At 42.3% G+C, this 26,057-nt stretch overlaps 1 protein-coding gene across 17 annotated transcripts in view; it reads left to right on the forward strand.

Moving 5' to 3' along the window:
- ZBTB20 (zinc finger and BTB domain containing 20) overlaps positions 1-26,057 on the forward strand; it is an 899,572-nt gene that overhangs the window by 400,121 nt on the left and 473,394 nt on the right. For 4 of the 17 annotated variants that reach the window (XM_079767013.1, XM_079767019.1, XM_079767012.1 and 1 more), the window contains exon 1: positions 23,302-24,555. The exons of the other annotated variants lie outside the window; for them this stretch is intronic. The gene's annotated coding sequence lies outside the window, so the exon portion shown is untranslated. Of the gene's footprint in view, positions 1-23,301; positions 24,556-26,057 lie in introns of those variants that run through there. 17 annotated transcript variants of the gene reach the window in all.

Consider the following 26,057-nt stretch of genomic DNA (forward strand, 5'->3'; position numbering starts at 1 on the left):
GGGGGGCATGGCCTCAGGTCCCCCGGCCTGGCTTCAGGACCCCCGGCCCTGGCGTGAAGGCATGAGGGTGCGACAACCATTTGCATATTAGCTCTTCATTATATAGGATTGTAACTCACAGCGCAGAATGCTTGGCACGCACTTTCCCTCCAGCCCCTGGTCTTGGAGACGTCATGTCCTTCCAAGGCTCTGCTCATCCTCTTCAGCTGCGACACAAAGTAAATTGCACTGTGTGCGTGGAAGCCCTTTGCAGGCTCCAGGGGTGTGTCTTTACTTCGCTGCAGTTCTGATTACCCCAACATAAGGAGAGACACCTTCATTATCAGGTAACACCATTGTGGTAAGAACCCTGCTCAGCCTACTGCAGCGATTTTAAATAGGCTATGGGTCACCCTAGATGGTTTGGCTCAGTGTACAGAGCCACGGCCTACGAACTGAAGGGTCCTGAGTTCGATTCTAGTCAAGGTCACATTCCTGGTTTATGGGCTCAATTCCCAGTAGGTGGCATGCGGGAGGCAGCAGATCGATTCACTCTCATCATTGATATTTCTCTCTTTCTCTCCCTCTGCCTTCCTCTCTGAAATCATAAAAATATATTAACAAAAATAAAAATAAATAGGCCATGAATCAAATGTCACTGCTCTCCATCTATCCAGGCCCCTCACACCCTCTTTTATCTTCGCCCCCTCCCCCGCCGCCCCCCCCTACACACACACACACACACACACACACACACACACACACACACACACACACTGCTGGGTTTTGTAAAATGGGGTCAGGATTTCTCCTTCAACCAAGGGCGATGGTTCTGCCCAGACCTCCTTCCCCGCCCATCTCTGTCCCCAGTCCTGTGGGGTCTCTCCCTCCCTCCCTCCCCTTTATCTAACTTGGTGGGCCCTGCTCTGCCCCATCCTCCTGCGACCTCCTGTCTGCAGCCTACCCCTTTCTACTCCAGGAGCAGAGCTCCCCAAAGGCTGTGCAGGGTGGAGCAGGGCTGTGTGAGGCGGGGCTGTGCAGGGTGGGTGAGGTGTTATGGGCGGGGCTGTGGAGGCCATAAAGCAGTGCGAAGCTGTGTGGGTCGATTCCAGGCGGGGTCTCAGAGGAGAGCTGGGTTGACGCATCACGGGGAAGAGGAGGGAGGGACGTGGAACCTGTCCAGTGGGAGAGGCACCAGGCTCCTCGGCTTCTCCCACCCAGCAGCTTTTCTAAGTCCCTGCGCAGTTGTCACCTTCCGCCCCTCACTGTCTCCCACTTCCTCTCAAGTTTTGGACTCGGTTTCTCTGACTCAGCCCCGCCCCCCTCTCTGCTGTGTCCCTGGGAACCAGAAGTCACCCCTTGGTCTCAGGCAGGTGCACCTGGCCTGTCCCCCCATAATGGTGCTACCCACTCTCCTGGAGTAGTTAGTGAAACTTAACAAATAAAAAGAAGCAGCTGTGAAGATTATAAATTGCACACTGAGAACACCGCAGGCTGTGGAGGGCCGTGTAGTCCAAGCTCTCGAATCATGTGTAGCAGCCTCCCATGCCACAGGGTCCCTCCTGGCTCCCGCCCCCACCCGCCTCTGCCCATGGCTCAGGCTAAACCCTGGGAGCTTCCTGAGGGCTCTCACCTCACACCTCACTTTCCAGTCCAGCCCACCAGTGCCCGCAGCAAGCTAACCTATCAGTTGGAGTGTCTGCCCCCTGTTGGTCTGTGCACATCATAGTGACTGGTTGAGCAGTAGAACTCCCAGCAGAACTCCATTCGAGGGGACAATTTGCATATTAGGCTTTTATTATATGGGATTATATCATTCTATCCCCACTACAGCTCTTTTATATAATTACTATTATTATACTAATTTTACTGGTGCGAAAAACTAAGGCACAGAAAAGGATACATTTACCCAAGGTCAAGTAGGTGACACAGCCAAGGTTCGGTCCCAGGAAGTCTGATTCTAGAGCCTGCACTTCTAACAAGTTTACCTACTCTGTAGTAGCAAGATGACAAATTATAACTTATCTTTATATAAACCTAAAAAGTATTCACAGTTTCACTGTTTTTGTGGAATAATTTTTATTTTAAAAGAGAGTTTAACAATGGACCTTGTGTTTCTCTTCAATTTGCATATGCTGGGGAAATGAAAGATGATATGTGATTTCCTAGATGTAAATCTGTCCAAACTGTTTATATGCTAACAATCTAAGCAGTTCTTTTTTTTTTTTTTTTAAAAAAGGATGCTACCATCTTTGTAATAATTAAGCCGGTCTCCAGCAAAGACATGGATGCATATAAGAGAATACATCCCAGCTTAGTGCTTTACATCCCACGACAAAGCCTTTCTCCTTTCTTTTTTGTCTCTCCTGCACCAACCTTCTACTCTTGTCCTTCTCTGCTTCTCTTTTCCACATAACAATCATTTTATCTTAATGCAAATCTTAAAGTAGGCTTTGTTAAAAACACTCACATATTGTAAAATGAGAGGTTGGATTATTGATCTCCCAGTCCCTCTGGGAAGATTCTATGATCTATCTATATATTTGATGAAGATCCTATTCCTATGAAGAAAATATATAAATACAGTAATCTGTAGCCCGCACACATCATGACAGACATTGATGTAGAAAATTTTTATCCAGAATTTAAAGTCTGGTTATATTCATTACATTTTTTTTTTTAAATTTCAATAAATTGCTTCAAAGAAAAAGATACTAACTTTCGCCCTAGCCAGTTTGGCTCAGTGGATAGAGCATCAGCCTGCAGACTGAAGGTTCGATTCTGGCCAACGGCACATGCCTGGGTTGCGGCTCAATCCCCAGTAGGGGACGGGCAGGAAGCAGCCAATCAGTGATTCTCTCTCATCATTAATGTTTCTATCTCTCTCTCCCTCTCCCTTCCTCTCAAAAATCAATTAAAAATATTTTTTTAAAAGATACTAACTTTACATTTTTTGTATATATAATTTGCCTGTGTGGAAGGGGCGGCACAAATCTACTCACTTTGAAGATCTAAGTGCATAATCAAGGGGTATTTATTGGAAAAGTTATAATAAGTAACTGATAACCTGGGACTTTGATTAATTCAAGTTCCAGAAACATGATGACTAAAATGCTAGAGTCCTTGTTCATTTAAAAGGTATGCAAATATATGGTATATCTTTACAAATGTCCTTGATTCTTGATTTTTAACACCACCTTCAACTCAACCACTTCTCCCTCACAGCACAGTATAGCATACTAAAATCCTCCTCCCTATTTGTTATGGTACAGCATATTTGTTATGGAACCGTGCAGATTACTAGCTTTCTGTATCATTATGCTAAAGGTGTTAAGGCACTTTTGTATTATGATTTTTAAAAATTATTTTATGTTTTATCACTTCAGCACTCAATGTTTTATTACAATATTTGCAGAGTTAAATGGGCCAATTTCCACTTATCCTGGCTACCTGTTCTCCTGTGTCTCAAATTATATGTCAACTAGTTATCCCTTAAAAACTTATTGGGTGTCATAAAGCTAAGAGGAATTAGTTAAAAGAAAAACATGTTCCCTGCTCTCTAGGAACTCATAGAAAAAGGTAGGAAGGTAAATAAATGGGAATGTTAACAATTGCCTACTGGGTTGTTGGAAAGGTTAATAAATAAGTAAAGAAAACTGTAATTATATGGTACTTTGAAAACCTACACCACAACTCAACGATATGCAGTCTGTCTTTCCAAAGATAGGGTGTACATGGCATTAAAGCAAATAAAACAATGGGACACTGGAATATGCAGGTGGACTTTACATTGGCTGCTCTTCAGAGTGAATCTCTAAAGTCCTAAGACCTTGAATGGCTTTAGGTCAGGATACAGTTGGTAGTGGTAGCAAAGGGAAAAGGCAATGCACTAAGATTCTTATTATACCTGATTTTAAAATGTAGGTGCATGGGGATACCTACCAGTTTCTTTAGCTTCCTGGTAATTTGAATGCCCTGGGATATATTTCTTCTGTGTAATCGTAGTATTAATCATAAGTTTTTCATTTGTTTATTTTGTTAAAAATAGAGTATTGTGTTCTTTCTGTTATTAAACTTGTCAAATGAATAGTCAGTGTTAATAATATGAAAGTAGTAAAAAATAAGTGGTCATCTATTACATATCGTGTAATTGGGGGTTTATCTTCAAAAGGAAAACTCTATCTATTTACTTTTCCAAGATAAACTCCATTCCTAGAGAATAGAGTCAGTATACTTGATTTTCTCTGTTCTTATTTGCTAATTAATCCAGAATCACTTTTGGCTCTACAGAACTTCATTACTTCAGCTGTATTAGTGGTCTAGGTCTAGTGACCTCATGTTGATTATGCAGATTAATGATTTGGTTGTTGAAAAGCCCAATAGTTTAAAAGAATCATAGGAAATTAGAAGTCTTCCTTATCCTTTTTAATGATGCAGCTACTATAGATTTTTGATGATGAACTTGATAAAGTGATAAACTGGGAAGTTTGATCATATAATAGTCTTTTTGCTATTGGACTTTTCCAGTTTTAGGTTATGGTTTTAATACATCTATTTAAGAATTATTGGGTTGAGGTACCAAACTATCTTTGGGTTAATCTTTAAAAATCAATTGTCATTGAATAGCTATAGAAAAGTTACCTCAAGTGTAGACAGAGGATCTTCATTTTTACAGTATAGTACATATGTGTCAAATATAGTTTATACATGCCAAATCAATTGTCACTAAAGTTCATTACACTGACAATTAATTTAGGGAAAAAATAACTGGCAATATATTATACATAAACATGTATTTCAAAGGGAAAAAATGATAGATTTATCCTATGTGATAAAATATGCAAACCAGTCTTAGAAAATTAGAACATTTTCATTTACAATCTGAATAATCTATTAAATGCCCTCATGTACTCTCTTTGCACTATTTAGTTTCATTCTCATTTTGCTGTAGATCACAAGTTCCATAAGAACTCCTGCATATCCACTAAGAACTTTGTCTTTAAATCTTGGCATCCTATTTTCCAATCTTCCTTTCCACTCCATCAACCTAGAACTAGTGATTTCAGGAGTATGCTGAACAATGGAGTCTTAAAACATGATCTGTATTAGTTTCCCATGGCTGCTTTAATAAATTACTACAAACTTGTTGACTTAAAACATCAGAAATTTTTCTCACAATTCTGGAGCCCAGAGGTCCAAAATCAGTATCACTGGGCTAAAATCAAAATGTTGGCAGGGCAGTGTTTCTTCTGGAGGCTCTAGGGGAGAGTGTGTTTCCTTGCCTCTTCCAGCTTCTGGGTGACTTCCAACATTTCTTGGCTTGTGGCTGCATCACTTAAATCTCTGCTTCCATGGTCTCATTGACTTATCCTCCTGTGTCTGGGTGAAATATCCCTATTATAAGGATACATATGATTACATTTAGGGCCCATCTAGATAATCCAGAATAACCACCTTTTCCCAAAACCTTAACTTAATTGCATCTGCAAAGTCCTTTTCTGCCATGTAAGGTAACATTCATAGGACCCAGGGTTGAGGACATAGATATTATTTGGAGGGAACAGTGTTCAGCCCACTACATCACCTGAACCTGTGTACCTAATCTCCATCTCCTGCCTTGTCCTTTCTTCTAGCACCCTCAGCCAAACCAAGAAAATACGAGAAATGTCCAAATATTTAAATTTCCTATGCACTCTCTGTACTTTAGATGGAACAATTGGACAAATGACATAGCAGATCCAAGCATTAAGACTTTATGGGATTGCATAAGGCTTGTCCATGAGCAATGGTCTGCAGATTTGTATATTTTCTTTGGACTGGCCCACATAATTTCTATCCTAACTCTGAGGACAGTTGCCTGAAGAAACCCAGTTCTACTTTTCTCACTGTTAACCTTTCTTTGTCATTGTGCCTAAGGCAAGGAGAACCCTATGCTCAATCAAAAGTTAACTCCCTGTCACACTCTATTCAGGAAAACTGTATGTGAAAGCAGTGGGTCTTGAGTGTTTATTCTTATGCTACATAATGAAGAGGGACATTGCAGAAAGGTGACTGTGGGGAAAACATCTGGAAGAAATAAATTTCCTAGGATCAAAGGGCTCCGTGTGCAGCCCAGAGGGTCCTCAGGGTGCTCCTCAGAGCAAACAAACAATTCTCTTGATGAGTCACTGCAATTTTCTTCTGCCAAAAGCCCACATGTGTTGCAAGATCTCAAGGAAAAGGGGTGGAGTAAGGAGAGAGAAGGAAAATTAAAGAAGCCAACAAAAGTGATTTTAAAAAGAACTTAATCAAAACACTAAAGGAGATTTCAACATGATTACAATCCTTTAATACACATACCATCCTCAACATTGTATCACTTATTAATTTTTGCAGAGTGAAATTAAGTATAACAAAATATTTTTAAAAATAAAAAATACAGAGATGCAAAGAAAGGATGTTGGGCAAGAATACCGCCTCCGAAACAACATTTTTTTTTTCTTTTCTCTAACATGAAAATTGGCAGAGGAGCATAAAGCTCAGGACTATGTCTCGAACCCTAGCCAGTGGCATTTTACTGAGGAAAAAAAAAAGTTAGTTATGAATCAGTACAGCCATGCTTTGTTCTGCATGAGTGTTTTAATAGAGCTGGTGTAATATAAGGATCAGGTGGGCTCGTGGGAATGGAACAAAAGGTTTTGTAAAATTAAAGCAAAATAATTATAGCTCTAGGTGCAAAGCGAACATACTCCAGCAGTTGATAGCAAGGACCTGCTCAAAATGGAGAAGGGAGGGGGCATGCTGGAAGTTTTTTTTTTCTTTCTTTTTTTTTCTTCACTAACAAAGGCTTTTAATAGGTAACAGTTGTAAAGCGTCTTTGAAAGTAATTAATGCACCCACACAAAAAATTATTAAAATGAAAATTTAAGGAATTGTCTAAAATGAATTAATTAACAAAAAAAAAGAACATCATGCCGTTCTTATTTTTTTAAGAAGGAGAGAAGGTTAAGCAAGCCAGATTTTTATGAGATTGCATTTTAAAATGTTCTTGGTTTACTTAGTATCTGAATAGCCCTGAAAAAGAGAGTTGGCGGGATTTATTATTATTCACTCCCTTTAGAAATATTAAATTGGGACGGATATAAAATGGGGATTAATTTGCTCTGCCTGAACCTCAAAGTCCCTCAAAATTATGATATCTTTATAAGATGCCCAAAGTTTTTAATAAGTTTCTAGGGACCTGTAGGAAGCAGAACATAGTGTTCAAACGAAGAGAAAGGTGAGTGTTTTTCCCTCAAGTGGCCTCCTTCTTCCCACACTCCTCTTAACCAGTCTGGTAGAACTATGCTTCCTGTTTTGGCCTCATGGAATACAAAAAGAAAGCTGCAAGGTGTGGGGTTAGTAATTTGTGCCTCAATGTATTTTCTGTCTCTACAGAAAAACACACACAAAACAACTGCATTTATCCTGTTTCTACAAGAATTTAGTAATCGCTATATTTATTTTTCCTTCTATTTTCTTTTGTATTATTTCATACTGTGATATAATTATGAAGTGGAATATGTATAACCTGCTGAGAATTTACCTTTTAACGTGAGAGTCATTTCCAGTTGATTGCGAAAGTAGATGTTTTCAGCATGTTGTTGTTATACCTCCAAAAGTTTTAGGTTCTGAAGTTGAGTAATTCTTCAAAGGTCAAGTTCTCTAAACCTTCCATGCTGAAAAAGATCACCAGAAATCATTGTCTTTTTAACAGTCTTCTTTTGTTCGGTTGAGACCAGAAACTGGCTTTGTGAAAAATGTGAATATGAAAGAAAATTTATTTTGGAAGGTATATTGGAAAGATAGCTCTGGTGATGCCATATAAAATACATAATTGTAGCTTTGCAAATAATTTCCTTTAAGTGCATCGTGGTGAAACAGCTCGTGTAGTGGTGAAAGCACACCCTAGTATCCATATGATCTGTGAATTTTGAATACGATTGCTTGGATCTTCTTTGTCTTGTTTTCATTATCATTTCAAAGGTTGTTATCATCAATCTTTTTTTCCCCTTTATTGATTAAGGTATTACAAATGTGTCCTTATCCCCCTATTGTCCCCCCACCCCCTTATTCCTGCCCTCACCCTCACCCCCTGTTGTCTGCATCCATTGCTTATGCTTATATGCATGCATACAAGTCCTTTGGTTGATTTCTTCCCCTTACCCCCACCCTCCCCTACCTTCCTTCTGAGGTTTGACCTTCTGATCGATGCTTCTCTGTCTCTGGTTCTGTTTTTGTTCATCAGTTTATGTTGTTCATTATAATCCACAAATGAGTGAGATCATGTGATATTTATCTTTCTCTACTTACTTATTTCACTTAGCATCAGTCTTTATAATCCTTTGAACTATTGTAAGATTTCTCTTTTCCATTTTCGAGACAGTGGATTTACGTGTTGTGAGCAGTGAAGCACCATTAATGTAGTATTCTTGCCTGTGAGGAAAAGGCGCATTTGTAAAGCAACTTGGTGAGGATATTATGCACTCCTCATGATCTTTGTTTGTCCTTTAGTTCTGTATTATTACACTTTATCTGTGAAAATGACTGAAAAAAAGGAAAATCAAGAAAAAATTGTGTTTGTAGTACCAAGAACTCTCTGTGTTAAAATATTTCTCACTGGAGGATAGTTTTTCCATTGAGTTTTAGAGAGAGTGGAAGAGAAGGAAAGAAGGGGAGAGAGATAAAGAGAGGAACATCAATGTGAGAGACACACATCAATTGGTTGCCTCCTGCATGAGCCTGGACTGGGGCCAGGGATTGAACCTGTAACCTAGGTATGTGCCCTTGACTGGGAATCAAACCCAAGACCCTTTGCTGCATGGGCAGATGCTCTAACCACCAGCCAGGGCTGTTTTTTTCTTCTTTAATTAAATTTATTGGGGTGACATTGGTTAATAAAAGTTTCTGTTCCAACTCTTTAGTATGTAATTTTAAACTATTATGTCCATTGGCCATTGAACTGAAATGGTCTATTACTTTTCTACTGCTGCTATAACATATGACCACAAACTTAGCAGCTTGTAACATTACAAATTTATTATTTCATAATTCTATAGAACAGAAGCTTGGGTTGGCTCAACCAATTTCCTTGATCCCAGTCTTATGAGACCAAAATCAAGATGTCAGATGGTTGTATTATTTATTAAGGGCACTGGGAAGAATCCTCTTCCAAGCTCATTAAATTCTTGTGATTGTGGGACCAAGATCTCCATTTCTTTGATAGCTGTCAGTTGAAGGCCATCCTTAGCTTCTTGAATGCAGGATCCTATATCTCAGAGCCAACCAGAGTGCCTTGAATTATTATCATACTTGGAATCTCTCAGACTTCCCCTTTACAACATTTCCCCCCAAAATTTCAGCCAGAAAAAGTTCTCTGCTTTTAAGGTAAATAGATTGGGCCCCCTTGGATAATCTAGGATTCTCTTCCTATTTTAAAGTCCATAATTTTTTTTAAGAAAGACTTTCTTTCTTTCTTTCTTTCTTTCTTTCTTTCTTTCTTTCTTTCTTTCTTTCTTTATTTATTTATTTATTTATTTATTATTGATTTCAGAGAGGAAGGGAGAGGGAGAGAGAGATAAAAACATCAATGATGAGAGAGAATCATTGATTGGCTGCTCCTGCAGGCTTCCTACTGAGGGTTGATCCCACATCCCAAGCATGTACCCTTGACTGGAATCAAACCCAGTACCCTTTAGTCCACAGGCTGATGCTCTATCCACTGAGCCAAACTGGCTAGGGCAAAAGTCCATAATCTTAATTACATCTACAAAGTCCCTTTTCCAAGTAACCTAACATTTTGCTGTGTAATGGAAGTTCTGGGTATTAGAGTGTGAACATTTTTGGGGTGTAATTATTTAGCCTACCACAGATTAATTCAAGAAGAATGGGTCACCCCCATTATATATTTCTTGTATGCTCTGAATATTCTTTTTTTTTCTCTCTAGAAGTAGAAGGAAATACTTAGTTCGAATACTTATAAAATGTATCAGTATGTTTTCTCCTAAGAATTTAAACATTTATCCTTATATATGTCATTGAGCTTGGTAGAGTGTGCTTTTTTGTTGTTGTTTGTTTGTTTGTTTTTCTCACTTGATAAATACAACAGCTAGGGCACAGGAAAAACCAAGCTGACCAAAATTGCCTGAGTTAGAGCAGAGGTTTTCTGATTTATGGTACAGGTTCTAGTCCTCAACACCCTTTTATTCTCCACAAAGCATGCTAGAAACCATAGAGATAGACCAAATGGAAAATGGAAGTAAGAATATGATTACTAAATATTAGCAATGGGATTACTAAAATATTAGCAGAGAGATTACTAAAATATTAGCAGAGATGATGTACATGAAGGGCGGAGATAAAGGCAGTTATAACTTTCCAAGAAATAGGAAAATCTCCAGTCTTTCACTGGTATATAAGACAGTATGATCTGATATGTGAAAGCATGACACAAACCATAGTGAAATCGGTCAGGTAGGTGGCAGCATTTTGATTCAGGGGTTGGCAAGGTAGACAAAAGATGCAGTAGTAGAAATCCTAGTTGAATAAGGACCTCATTTAGTTTACAACTGAAATTAAAGATAAATATTCTAGCACCCTGGGGAAAGGGACCAGAAATAAATCTTTTGATAAGATTAAAGAAAGGGCTAATGAGGTCAAAAGGAAACAAGGTCAAAGTGAGATAAGGGAGAGGAACTGGGAACAAAGTTATCTACACTTTACAGTTTTACCCAAGGTGGATTCTGATGTCTAAGATGTAAGAGTTGCTTTGGATATTAGAGAAAAATTCAGGTGAATTTACTAGTTTGTAATTTCTGTTATTGCCTTTCCTTTTCTCCCCTCCTTTCCTCTTCCCTCTTCCCCCAGTCCTTCTTTTTTCTTTTCCTTTTCAATTACTCTTCAGAGAAGAAAGTTTAAGCAAAGGTTATTTTGAGTAAGCCCTGCCCCCCACTTTAAAAAATGCCTTAATGAGGTAATATCCATATAAAAATCTCTCTCATCTTCTTTTTCAACGTTTTGTTTTCTACTTTACAATTATCATCTATGCTAAAATGTTCCCCAATTAATAAATAAAACAAATAATTAAATTGATTTGTGAATTAACGTAGAAATTGATGACATTACACTGTAATTCTTTTTAGTGGTCTAAGTTATTTTCAGAGACGTGGGCAGGGCCATCTCCATCATCTGTGAAGAATAGAAAAAGATTACAGCTTTGGCTATCTATCCTAATATATAAAAATCCAGGGTCTGTAACGACCAAAGGCTCGACTGACCTGAAGTCAGTCCTACAGTCAGTGCTAGGTTGCCGTGGCGACCCAGCACTGACTGCTGAGGGGGCTATGGATCAGGCCTGGAGAGAGGCCTGGAGAGAGAAGCAGGGTCTGATCTGTAGCCTCTGTGACAGCTGTTGATCAGCCCTTGCCTCTCTCTTTCTCTCCGGGCCTGGTGAGCAGCTACACTCTCTTTCTCTCCGGGCCTCTGCGGGGGCTGCTGATCAGCCCCACCTCTCTGATCAGGCCCAGAGATAGGCCCAGAGACGATGACTGGCATAGAAACTGACCAATCGGAACCTAATCTGGGTGAACTGCGAAGGCAGAACCAAAGGTGGGGGCTGAGGAAGGGTTTTAAGGGAAACAGCTGTTTGGTGTAAGGTGTAAGAAAGCAGTTCAATTTTTTAATGACCAGTTTGGCAGTATAGTGCATATGGCTGGCTATCAGTCCAGATATAGGGATTATGTATTTTTGTCTGCCAAGAGCATCTCCTCCTGCTGAAAAAGGCTCCTCCCCCCCTCCCATTTAAGAAATCCTAGCCTATATAATCTATCTATACTAATAACAGGGTAATCTGCTAATTAGACTGGGTCAACCTGCTATCTTCCGGACATCTGACTTCCTTCTGGACAAAGCCGTGGTGGTGGGGACTGAGGCAGAGAGGGCAGTTGCGGGTGAGATCAGGTTGGCAGGGGAGGGCAGTTAGGGGCGATCAGGCAGGCAGAGGCAGTTAGGGGTGATCAGGCCAGTAGGGGAGAGCAGTGGGGGCAAGATCAGACCGGCACGGGAGGGCCGTTGGGGGTGAGATCAGGCCAGCAGGGGAGGGCAGTTGGGGCCAACCAGGCCTGAAGGGGAGGGCAGTTGGGGGCATTAGGCAGGCAGGCAGGTGAGTGGTTAGGAGCCATTGGTCCTTGATTACAAGAGGGATGTCCGACTGCCCATAGGGATCGGGCCTAAACCAGCAGTCGGATATCCCCCGAGGTGTCCCAGATTCGAGAGAGTACAGGCCAGGTTGAGGGATAACCCCCATATACGAATTTCATGTACCTGGCCTTTAGTCTATATTGTAAAAACCCAGTGGCCCTAATGCTGTAAGGACCAAAGATCGCTGTGGGTGGGCGGGGCTGCAAGTGAGGTGCTTGCGGGTGGGCGGAGCTGTGAGCAGGGCAGCGGGCAGGTGGGCAGGATGCATGCAGGTGGGCGGGGCTGCTAGTCTTGAATAAAAACTTCCTATTACCATAGGAGTAAGGAGAGACTCCATCATTTCATCCAAGACTCTCTTTGTACCACCATTAATTTTTTTTTAGAGAATGATTTTGGGAAAGCAAGAAAAAGATGACTGTTACGGATTTCTGTTGGCAGTTCAAAACGTTGCTCTGCAGTTTCCCCTATGCCCTATTCTTGTAGGATTTGAATTTTCCAGTTGGATTGACTTGGCTATCAAAAAAGTCAAGTTGATTTTTCTTTCTGCAGATTAAGTTGATAATTGGCTGAATAAACTGTTAAGAACAATTAGGAGAGGTAGGATTTTAAAGCTATTTAACACAACAAACAAACTTTCTGGGGCTATTTTGATCTTTTTTTTTTTTTTTTTAACTTCTCCAGGGAACATATTGTAAAGTTACAGCTTCCTGTTCCATGAATTATTTCTTCCTTGACCTACCTGCCATAACTACTTAGCTTTCACTTAAAGAAAAAAATGTTTCCATTCCACTATTGAATCTTTTTAAAGAAAAAATCAAGGCAGAGCCTTATTCACACAAAAGCATTCAGAGCACTAGTTTTAAAGAGACATTAATTGTTGCACTAGATGTTTTTTCACTCTGTTCTTGTTCAGAATACAGGAATGCTACCCTGTCTTGTCTTTCTTATAGCCCTCAGACTTTTTATTATTTTCTGTGCCCATGTCAGATTGTTTCACTGTCAATACCAGCTAGCCTTCTCATATTTCCTCTCCTCCTGTTTCCATACCTTTCCTCTTATTCTTGCTTTGCCTCCATTTTCTTACTCCCCCCAATATTCCTCATACTTAGAATCATCTGTAACTTCTCATCTAGATGAATACCTCTTAATTATGATCTAGACTAAAATCCCATTTCTTAATAGTTCTCTTCTACATAGGCAGCCTCTTTTCTATCAATGACTTCTCTTGGTAACCATTCTACATTCAATAGACTATGTATTTTAAACAAATAAAATAAATTCACATTTATCTGCTTTGCTAGTCAAAATGCTTCTTAGAGGTTGGAGACTCTTTGATGTCTTCTATAGAGTTCATATCACTTTGTCTTTTTAGTAAAGGTGGTGATATCTTGTTGCATTAGCAAAAATTAGAGAGTGTATGTTCCACCTATTTTGGTCACCTAGATGCCACTCAAACATCAAATGGTTTATTTATTTAAACATATTAATGATACGTTTTCTGCAATGAATCTTATATTTTTCAACTTTCTTAAAGTATCCTGAACATAATTTAATCTTTACATTATTGTATTATTTTTCTAGGCCTGGTATAACAAAGTACCACAAACTGGGTACTTGAACAACAGAATGTATTGGGTCAGAGATCAAGATGTTTACAGGGTTGGTTTCCTTTGAGGGATGTAAGACTGAATCTGTTCCATTCCTCCTGTCTAATTTCTGATGGTTCACTGGCAGCCTGGTGTTCCATGGCTTGTGGAAGTCTCTCCTTGATCTCCGCCTTCACCTTTTCATAGTCCCTGTGTGTATGTCTGTGTCCAAATCTACCCTTTTGATAAGGACACAATTATACTGGATTATGAGCCCATCTTATATAATTATACCTGCAATGACCCTTTTTCCAAATAAGGTCACATTCTGATGTAATAGGGGTATGAATTTTGAGGGAATGCAATTCAACCCATAAAAATTGTGAACATTATTTTTTGTTTAGAGCTCTAACACACTGATTTCTGCAGGGCTCAATTATGGACGTGTTTCAAGCTGAATGTAGGTCTCAGCCTTGGATACATCATCCCTCCCCTACCCACTCTGCCTCCTATTCATTCAGAGATTCAGATTATTTCATAATAGGGGCCCAGTGCACAAATTCATGCACCTTGAAAGGAACTGTGGGCCGAGAGGCTGTGATGGGCACAGGGGCGTTCTTGGCCCATCCTCCACACCCCCGCCCGGCCCGTCTCGCCATGGCCCCCTGGCCCCTCTCTGCCAGCAGCCCCGCTCCCGCCACCACCGCTCCCACTTGCTGACAGTGCCAGCCCTGCTCACACCCTCTGATGGCACGGAGTGATTGCAGCTGGCCCCAGCAGCGGGTGCAAGTGAGGCTGGCAACCTCAGCGGGTACCAGCTGTGGCAGCTGCCCCACCCCTCAGGAGCAGGGGGAGGTGGAAAAGCCTTCATGGGCTATCAGGGCTGGCAGCTGCCGCTTGCACCCGCTGACAGCGCCGAGCAGTCAGGACTGGTGCTGGGCGCTGGTAGTGGGTGCAAGCAGCAGCTCCAGCGCCGGCAGTGGGTGCGAGAGGTGGCTGCCAGCCCCGATCACACCTCAGGAGCAGGGGGAGGTGAAGAAGCTCTGAGGGGGCCATCGGGGCTGGTGCCAGGCGCTGGCAGCGGGTGTGAGAGTCGGGCGGGACCGTGGCATGTGGGAGCAAAGAATTTTCAGTAACCACCAGAGGCTCACCCCGATGACAGCGACCGGCGCCCACCCTTGGTCTGGCACCCCTGCTCATCTGCTCCACCATCCCGCCACAGCTGATGCCCTCCATGTTCCATGCGCACCCCCTGGTTGTCAACGCACATCATAGCAACCGGTTGGTCAGTTGTTCAGTTGTTCCACCATTCATTCTATTTGCATATTAGGGTTTTATATATATAAACTAGTGGCCCAGTGCATGAAATTCATGCACGGGGGGGGGGGGGTGTCCCTCAGCCCGGTTTGCACCCTCTCCAATCTGGGACCCCTTGGGGGATGTCTGAATGCCCGTTTAGGCCTGATCCCACAGTCAGACATCCCTCTCACAATCCAGGACTGCTGGCTCCTAACCACTCGCCTGCCTGCCTGCCTAATTGCCCCTAACCGCTTCCCTGCTGGCCTGATTGATGCCTAACTCCTCCCCTGCCAGCCTGATTGCCCACAACTGCCCTCCCCTGCCAGCCTGATCACCCACAACTGCCCTCCACTGCCGCGACCCGCCTCCTCCACCGGGACCCGCCTCCTATGTGCAAGGTGGCAGAGACGCTTGGACTGGCCTCCTCTGCATTGCACAGAGCCACGGGACCCCCAGGCCTCATCACACAGAGTGGCCACCAGGCCCCGTCTTTGCTGTGCACGTGGCCATCTTGTGGCAGCCATTATTGTGGTGGCCATCTTGTGGCGAAGTCGCACACGAGGGCATGAGGACCACCTAGGCTTTTATTAGTATAGACTAGAGGCCCAGTTCACGAAATTCGTGCATGGGGGGGTGTCCCTCAGCCTGGCCTGCACCCTCTCACAGACCAGGACCCCTCTCTCCTTACCGCCCACCTGCTCGCTGCTCCTTGCCACTCGGCATGCTGCTCCTTAGTGCTGCCACGGAGGCAAGAGAGGCTCCCACCACCGCTACTGCGCTTGCCAGCTGTGAGCCCTATCTTTCTGTGTAGTTGTCTGTGGGCCAACTGCTCTCTTCCTTCTCATTTAGGGCAAGCAGCATGTGAGGGCAGAGCACACTGTTGTGGAATGCAGAGGGCTGCCCAGAACTGAGGGGAGTGGCTAGGCCTATGGGATGATAGATGGGCACAGAGGATGCTATCTCACCCAATTGTGGGGTGGGATGGCCAGCCTTCATCTGCCTGACCCCACCCAGGGAGGGACCGAGCAGGGTGTCCACCTCTCCATTCTCCATCCTTCCATCTGTGACACCTGTCACCCTTGCCAGGCCTCCCCCAAAGTGAGTTCAGCTCAATCCCTGAAAGTAAAAGGGCACGGGGGATGGGGGCCTCCACTCCAGTGCCCCCTGATTCCTAGCAACAGGACTTGGTCGACAGGACATGGTCTCAGGACGGTGGCCACAGCTGTAGAAAAATAGATCTGTTTCAAGAAAACTTGGGAATGCAGACTTTTGTATGAGCCCCTATTCCAAAAGGTGGCAGTTTATTCACGTTGTGGCAAAGACACCTTCAAGAGTAACATAAATGTGTAAAGTGAGGGCCACACTGGGCCATTTCCTCATCCAGTCTCTCTGAGGCGCATGGACAGAACCAAGTCTCAACTCTTCGCAGGACACTTCTGGGTTTTGTTTTGTTTTTAAGCCTAAAGGATAGTAGTTTGTCTCCATTCTTGTTTGGGATTTTTTCATCATCAGATAAAAGGATACATACATTGGGGCAATCCTCTCGAGATACAGTATTCCAGTTGTACCCATGTGATGACAACAGTGCCCCTCAGAGTGAGGGAGCCAACAGATGGGGAGCAGGGAATTCTGAAAACCAAAGCGATGACAGAGATGCTAAGCCTTTCCTTCACGCGTCTGACACCCCTTCTCAGGCGGCCTACAGGCTGGGCGTCTGCTGGACCTTTACCACTTGATGTCCTGGCAGGCTGCCCTGGGTCCTGCTAGGTGGTATGCAGGGCCGTCTGGGCCTGGGAGGAGTCGCCCCCCCTTCCCCATCCCAGCCACTCCTGGTACAGCTCTTGCACATGGGCGCTGGTCTCCAAGGGCCACACCAGGATGGCAGCGTAGATGCCTTCCATCTGCCACAGCAGTGCCCTGTCTGCACGCCTGTCCTCACCTGGCCTGGTTCCTGCCACTTAGGCATCCCCAGCGCAGGCCAGGACCTCCACGAAGTGGCAGGGGAACTTGCCCCTCTACAGCTTTAGGACCACTTCTGGATGTTCCAAAAGCTGTAAGCAGCCTCAAAGCATAGCAGAACCTCTCCGTCCCTTTCAAGGGTGACCTCCTGGAAGTCTTTGTTCCTCAGGGTGTGGTAGGTGAGCACCCCCTCGTCCTTGCTGAACAGCTCCTTGGCCGTGTGCCTGAAGATGTGTGCCAGGTACCCACCGGAGCCGGCTCCTTCGTGGAGCCTCACCTCCTCTTCCTTCACATCTCCAAATAGAGTGTCCACAGTGGCGGCATTCGAGGCAAGGTCACTTAGCTCCATTATCTGAACAATTTCACCTGAGGTTAACGTGCAGTCAGCACCCTGGGAACTATGCAAAGCTGTGGGAACTTCTCGAAGGGCCTCCAGCTTCCTGTCATAACCCAGGGCCACAATGACGTGGAAAATCTTGTCTGGGGATAGGTTCTGCTGTCTGGCGAAGTAATCCTTCACCAGAGAGCCCATGATTTGCTGGGGAGACTTGGCCATGCAAAGGTGCGGGGTGATGGGGTGACCCAGCATGCGCTCTGCAAAATGGACCCAGCCGCTCGCCGTTCGCCGCTCTGCCGCACTCAAAAATACCTTCTCCCCCAGCGTCGGGGCGGGAGCAGCAAAAAATAGAAGATGTCCCTCCCTATTGCACATGGACCCTATATACAGGCCCACCCAGCCCAGGCCGGCTGGATGCTTGGCACATTCTTGGATCCCTGCTCAGGGGCGGGAGGGGTGACTGGTGGCAGCACACGTCAGAGGGATCCTCCGGGTGGCCACTCTGGTCCTGGCTACTGGTCCTGGCACTTCCTGGTCCTCGGTTCCTTCCTGGTCCAGCCTGCAGCCCTGGTCCCCCTACTGGCTCAGCCTCCCCTCTCCATCCTGGCCTCAGATGGCCCCCTTGGCTCCTGGGGGCTCTGCCCTCCCATCCCAGCCTGGAGGTCCCGAGGGGAGATTATGGCTTCTCAGAGACTCCCCGGCAGCCCTGTCACTCGTGTTCAACAGGGGAAGGGGTGCGTGTGGCAGAAGCAGCTGTATAAACGCGGGTGCAGGGACAAGTCCTCCGTGGTCACTTGAACAGTTTGCTGATGACATGGATCAGGGCCGCGTTCTCATCCTTGAGGCGCCGGTTGTCAGCCCGGAGGTTGGACAGGCCCTTCAGCTCCTCTTCCAGCTCAGCGGCCATGTGCTCCAGGGCCCTGTGCTCAAGTCTCTCCAGCTGCAGGAGGGCCGGCCTCTCTGCAAAGCGCTCCTGCCTCTGCGTGGCACGCTCCAGCTCCACCTTGAGCTGCGCCAGCCACAGCGCGGTCTGGGTCAGGGCCTCACGAAGTCTCTCGTTGTCAATGCGCAGCTCTCCGTAGAGCTTCCTGAAGCCTCCCTTGGGCTCTTCGGATTCGGGCTGGGGTTCTGGGTTGAGGGCCCGCTGCCTCCGAGGGGAAGGGCTGGATTCTGGGCTGATGTCCGCTGGCTTTGCCTCCTCCCGCTCCGCAGACTCTCTCCTCTCCTTGCCAACTCTGTGGTGCTCCCTGGAGGCCTGTGGTCCCTGTCCCTGCCTGTCAGGCGCCTCTACTCTCTGGGCAGGAGCATCAGAATTCTCAACCCCAGGGACTCGGGGCTGCCAGGAAGGGTCCAGGCTCTGTGCTGCCCGCTCTTGATCAGGATGGGAGAGTCCAATCAGGGGCAGGCCAGCGGGGGGAGGGGCCGCGAGGTTGGCCAGCCCCACCCCCCTGATCAGGCTGGTTTGCTGGCTACAGTGGGCGGCGGTGGTTCACTGGAGAGGGTGGGAGCCGCCGCCACCCGCAGGTGGCAGGAAGGAGCCCACGCTGCCTACAAGAGATGGAAGGGAGCCACCACGGCCCACGGGAGGCAGGAAGGAGTTGCCGCTGCCCACGGGAGCCAGGTGGAGGGACCGAGACATCAGCAGTTCAGCCGGCTCACTAGTCAGTGCCACCTCATGGTGACTAGTCCTTTGGTCCTTTCAGTCATCATGGCCCCTGGCTTTTTAATATGGATAGTTGTCACTTTGTTTTATTCTGGAAGTGTTCCATCTTCCCATGTGTATTAAAGGAGAATATATTGGTTCCTAGTTGAAGTCTCATCAATGAATAAAAATGACTTTGGGCAATCACATGTATTTTTGGAAACTTTTTGTTTCTTAAGAGTTCTGTTTTCTTTTTTCTGGATTCTTGACCATGTTAAATCAAGATAGATCTATAAGTACATTGGCGAATACTGGTAATTGAGGTATTAATGTACTATTTTCCCATGACAGAAATAAAAACTAAAGAAATATATTTGATAAAAATATTAGAAATTGAATTATCTTATCTAGTTGCCCCAGATTTTACTCATCAGTGTATGAAAATTAGAGTTTTCTTCTAGGATATGAAATTTGACAGGATAGGAACTATGCTTTTGTGTGGCTTGTATAGTGTCTATCAGACTGAAATCATTCAATAAACATAATCCTAGCACAGAATTGTGTTGAAATCAAATCCTGTGAGTGGGTAAGGAAATATGCACATTTAGTTCCTTGCAGGTAGTCCTCCTGAGTAGGATGAGGGTGCTGACTTGCCAGAAGTGGCCCATGTGGTTCTCAGGGCACCTGCTGATGAGCCACCCACTGTGGTTCCAGGTTTGGCAGGCATAGCCAAATCGGCTCTTTGATCCTTAGAGTGGCTCCTGCTACAGTGAGTGCCTCTGTTTGTCCTGCCCCTCCCTTTGGTCATTACTCCCACCGGCACTATAGGACAGAAAAATGAAAGGTGGGAGGGGGGTGTGAGGTGACACTTCAGGAGCAGGACTCTGCCAAGTATGAAAAGCTGCTTAAGTAGTTCTGGTTCTAAAAGTACATATATAAAATTTCTGCCAACCCATTAGTGAATACATTTTATTTTCTATATCCTGCAACAGTCTGCTAAAAATAATTTTTCCTGATTCTGTTTTCTCATTACTGGAGTCATGGATCGAATCTAAAATGCAGCCGGCAATACAAATAAAAGGCAATATTGTTCCCTGTCTTTTAATATTCTTTTTTCATAAGTATCTGAATATACTTGGAAATATTTACTTCATTTTATGCCTCAATATTTTAAAACCAATTTTACTATATTTGAAAACCAACTTCAGTGATGATTATATTGGTCATTTTCTTTACCTTGTCTAAAATTTTTGTTGAGAAATTTTAATAGATTTTGCAATAGTCCCTGCCTTTCAGTACACTATTTGATAAAAATGTAAACATGACATACCCATTTTATAGCTGAAAAAGTAGATACTGAGGTGCTAAATATGACATACAGTATAAGATTGTACAGGTTGTTAGTCTCATTCTACCAATTTGATATTGGTACTGTTCAGATACTCTGGGGTTTAGGGCTTTAGCACATCCTCTGTGATAGGAAATTTGCTTCACATTATTGTAATAACGTCATTTAAGTGTCATAGATAAGAAGAGAGAAAATCGAAACATATAGGAATATTAAGTGACTTGTAGCAAATCATAAAGCAAGGTCACAGGAAAGCTGATAAGATCTTGGATTGCTTCACTCTGTGAACTAGTCCCGGCTAGTTTTCTGACAAGAAACATTTTTCTCCTTCAAGAAATCCCAATTTTCACAGTTGTGAAAGCTGGAAACCTTCACTGAGAAAGAATGCCTCAAGGGACAAGGAACTTTTGAAAAAAATTTAGGTTTTTAACCTAGTATAGCACAATATATCAACCACTACTTAACCATTTTCTAATACTAGGTTTCTAAAATACTTGTTTAGACAGCAATCTAAATTTGAAACTGGAATTTAATTATCTTTTTTCTCCTTCATTATCTAGTTATCACTTAGTAAAACATTTCAGAATTAAGTATTTATATATTTATGTACAATTGCATGAGTTTAGAACTTGATATATGGAATTTATTGGGGAAAAGTTTATCAAAGTAGCATCTACTTTGAAATGTTTGTGTAGTAACTTCTGCTTGTCATCATTTTCAACCAGAAGAAATGTCCCTATATAAGGCTGGAGACTTAGACAATTAGTTAATAGGGAAACAGGGACTTAACCAGGCCAAAAGTTTACTAAATTGTTACCAATGCAGGTATCCAGGCTTAAAAGTACATGAAGTAGTCTTCATATTTTCACCTCCTGCTAATTATGATTTCCTTTGGGGAAATAAGCAGATTCTAGAAAGCTCTGCCTGCCCAGGATGTGCCGCTCAGGTTAGGATGGCTCAGGCAATCGCTATGCTCATGAACTCATCTGCTAGTTTCCCAGACAGACCTGATCTCCACCAGAGGCAATAAAGTAAGGACCAGTAAAGGAAGGTATAGGCAGTCCCTTATTCCAAAGGAATCCCCAACGGAGAAACTTTACATACACATTCAAGTAAATAAGCCTTTGTGAAGCCCCTCCACAGACTCCTCCATGAAGAAATACCCCACTTCACCTAGATGGAACCAACTTTACCAACATGAAATGTGCATTTCACTAACTTTTGTTCCATACATTAGGTCAAGAACTGGAGATGGCTGGATTTAATTCATGTCAAGAGAGAAGTATGTGGAGAGGGCATCAGAGAGCCTGGAGTTGGAGAATGCTGGTGGTTAGCTGGGAGTTAGTCAAGTTAGCAACATTGGATTATCTGAGAAGAGTGTATGGTTGTACTGAGTGGTTGCTTTCCCCATGATCCCAAGTAAACTTCTCCATCTCCATTAAATACAATATAATATTGTATTAGTCACTTGGAAAAGTAAGATTTTTTTCTATTATTAACTGGTAAATTCTTGTGTCATCTATCTCAATTTTGTCTGTCAGCTCTGTTTTCTACAAACACAACCTTTTCAGCTATATTATTAACATTCTCAAAGGCAATTCTACCAGACTACCAAGTGCAATTTGCTTTAGCTAAGACTTATTTACATTTATTGTCCAAGGCAGACTAGCTTTAACTCTGAATACTTCAAACACTATATATTGTGCACCTATTCTGGACTAGTTTCTATGCTATACACCTTACATGCATTTGCTGCTTCAATTTTCACAACAAACCATTTTATATATAAGACAGTTGAGCCTCAGAGAACCTAATTAATTTGACCAAGGACGTACAGATAACAAGTGCCAAACTCGAGTTCAAACCAAATTCCTCGCCCTCCCCCCCCCCCCCCCCCCCCGCTTTTAAACCACTATTTCATGCTGCCTCTGAGGATGTGGAAGATTTTGAATTACCTGCTAAGAGTCTATGCTGTTTTAATAAGGGAGAAGTGGGCTGCCATCATATGTGGTTCTGTGCTGCTATGCAATTTGCAGGAGCATTTGCTGACTCTGAAAGAGCCCTTTTTTGGGATTGGAGGTATCATTTCTTTGATTCAACATTTCAACCTTAGTACCAGGCAGAGTGAACTCTTTGGCTTAGAGTTATGTGTGTGATCACTAAATGGATATAGATTTTCCCCATCCTAATGGTCATACAGATATGATTTATCTTATATGGTACTATGAAAATAGAAGCTGTACAAGTATGTATATAGGAAAAGAAGATAAATGTATTATAGAAAGCAAAAAGACAGCATGTGTCACAAATTCTTCCTATTTGTCTAAGACAACCAAAACACACTGCAAGCAAGAGAGACCTATATTGTTGCTATTTGTACCAGTTCTGGAGGTGCTGCATACTTTCTGAGCAGGTTAAGATAGTCTAGTTTGGGGGAACCTTTTATTTTTAAGCAATTTATTTTTAAATCACAAAATGTTTAGCATTATGGATCTGAAATAATCATGCTTTAAACACCATAGTTCCTAAATGGTAACCTCATTCTAGTAAGAGTTTTAGAAAGGGTTCAAATGTTTGCCTCTCCCTAGATGGTCTTCCTACCAGTGGTATTCCAACTGTACCTTTAGAAACAGTCCATGCATCACTTTTAGGAGCTCTGCCTTGTACTTTTAGGCATATTTGTGTTGGTGCTCTTGTTATGTTGTATTACAGTTTTCTGTGTAAATGTGTATTCTTTCTTTTAGAGTCTAGTGATGAAATTGTGAGCTTCTTGAAAGGCTGTGCTTTATTTATCTCTTAGTATCTGGTATTATTCCATTCCTATGATGGAGTAGGTGCTCAATAAATATGTGTCCAATAAATTAATGACTTGCAGTCACACATACACGCACACACATATTAGGCAAATTTCCTAAGTATTAGCATGTTTCTCAAGTGCTTGTGAATCTTTTAACATTTTCTATGAACAGATTGATATATTTCTGACTGCTCTAGCCATTTTTCAGTACATGTTCTAAGAAAAGAGAAATGTTTAACCTGTTGGTAGTTTTTGTTTCCACTTTGAGAATCACTTTTGCACACGAATTCATGTGTGCTCTCTAGTACTAATTACTTGGTTGAACCACACAGATAGTGTTATGAATATTTTTATTCGTGTGCCACCTGTTTGATGGCTTTGTCCAGGCACATTATCTGTGTGTTCATAAAAATACAGTTGTGTCAGTTAACTGGAAAAGACTTTCAAAAAACTTCTCGGCATTTAATACAGCACTTGGCATATAGTTGGGATTCAAAAAATGCTTGTGGAATGCCTGAACAAATCAGCCATTATTGTTATCTGTTTGGAAATGAGGTATGAAGTGTTTTTTGTTGTTTTTTTTTTTTTTAAAAAAAGGAAATAAATAAATGCCCAGTATCAGACAGCAAGCTACGAGAAAATCTGATGTTCCAATCCTTACCTCTGTGTTTCTAGACTGTTACTCAGGCTCACTGAGAAGTGCCGAATATTTCTGATTTCTCAACCTCACCCTGCAGTAAACTTTTGCAATCTGGAGGCTGGAGACCTTTTCTGTAAATGTTGTCTACCCGATGCCTGCGTTGGCACCAAGGAGGCCTTAGCAGATAGAGTGGAGGAACATATGGCTCCCATCTGAATACAAATTGGTGGACATAGCGTGGTAATTCAGCTGAGATGTCCTCTATATTATAAGCTGAAACAGCATGATTAGAGGTGTTTATAAACGGCGTCAGATTCCCCCCTACCCCCTTCCCCACCCCCTTTCCACTGTAGTTTTATCTGCCTGAATCATAGCCATCTAGCATCCCAGGCTCACTGCACTATTTGTTAAAATGGCCAGCGTGAGGAATTATTAATTAAAGCTAACAAATCACCCTGACGAGCTGTGCCCTGGCATGGCTGAAGGTTGATTGGCGAAAGTGTTCTCCTTTGGAGAAAAGACTTTTTGTGCTCGTGACGCAGTCAGGGACGGATTACTGAATATTCAAGTTAGAAGAAAAATCACAGGACAAGCAAATTGAGTATTTACTGGCAAATAATTGCTCTCTTAAGCTGTGGCTCTCTTCCTAAATTCTTAACATTCCCGAGGGTTAGAAAGAAACACAGAAAAATGCATCGGTACAGAGTGCATTTCAAAAAATATATATAGACTGATGTTTCAGACTTGTGCAGGTAAGTGTGATTGTGTGTGCATGGAAAGTGAAAGAACAAGGGAAGCGGGGAAGATGGGGAAATTTTGAATATGGTGAGTTTTTAAAAATCCATTTGTTGTTTATTGGAATACTGCTCAGCGTATTTCTAAGTGGACTGAGAATTTAGTTTCAGTGCTGCATTTGTTGTGAAAGTTAGAGAAATGAGAAGGAGGGAGGGTTTTCTCAGAGTTACTTTATGTCTTTATCAGTAGAACAAATGTTAATGTTTTGCCCCAATAATAGTTATAAACTTTGCTCATATATTTGTGGATATATGTATGAGATTATGGCTTGATTTAAGGATTCTGAGTTATTCTAAAACTCGTTAATAATGACCCGTCTCAACAGTGTCTCAGACATTGGGTACAACTGTTGCATTTATTTTTAAAGTAAATTCTGTTTTATATTAGCACCAAGCTAGTCTTTTTTGAGAATTTGAAAGGGACATTACATTTTTGGAATACGTAGTTACTTAAGCTTTGGGCTTCTGTAATAAGCAAAGTGTTCTTATTGTCAGTCGTGTGGTCTTTTTATCTGAAATGTTGATCAGACTGCTAAGTTTTGTGGACATTTTGAGATAAGTGAAACTAGTTTAGAGGCTTTTCCAAAACCAATTTTAAATATCTAAAAATATGGTAAGTATGTAAATAAAGTCTCATTCTATGTACACAATGTAGACATTAAGAAACAGAGATACTCTCCTAAGTATAGCTAGATTATGTGACCAGCATTATCAAAAAATATATATTTATACACTGAGGATGATTTTCATATCCTATGAAAACCTGTAAAATGTGCTTTCATCGACAACAAACTATTTTTCAAATGAGAATAATTGGTTGGCAAAATAGCATTTTAGGGTTGTAATAACTAAGAATAACATGGATTTAAAACAAATGCAAAAACATAATTTAAACTAAATTAACTAATAAATAATTGCAAAGTGCTTTAACAATAAAGCATCTACATGATAGTAATAGCAATAATAATAAAAATGAAAATCTGGCAATCACCCAGAAATTAAATCAGATGACTCTCATTAGGTTTTAGAGAATCAGAATTTTAAAATATATTTTATACTTATATTATCCTTATAGTATATTTCTTGAACCATACAATATTGTCCTAATTAAGATTTTCCCTTGCTCTAGTCTATGTTTTTTTAAAAATATAGTTTGCCTTAGTATGTAGAATAGAACATATAAGGAAGTTTAGAAAACATAATTTTTTTAAGGTTTAATTCTCATTGGATAGCATTTTTGTTTTCAGATTTCCAGAGGCAGCCTTTTTAAATTTCTCGTGGCTATTTGGTCCATTATTTTGATATTGCAAAGGGGGCATTTAAATCATATGTTCAGAGACTAAACCATCTGCCTGCTTTATTATGGATACCACAAAATTACGAGGACTTGGAAAGGCTCAAAAATTGAACCAGAGTCCTATGCAAGATTAAAAATATACCACACTTTGATTTTTAAAAGT

Source organism: Cnephaeus nilssonii (genome assembly GCF_951640355.1).
Source record: "Cnephaeus nilssonii genome assembly, chromosome: 3".
NCBI classification, from domain to species: domain Eukaryota; kingdom Metazoa; phylum Chordata; class Mammalia; order Chiroptera; family Vespertilionidae; genus Cnephaeus; species Cnephaeus nilssonii.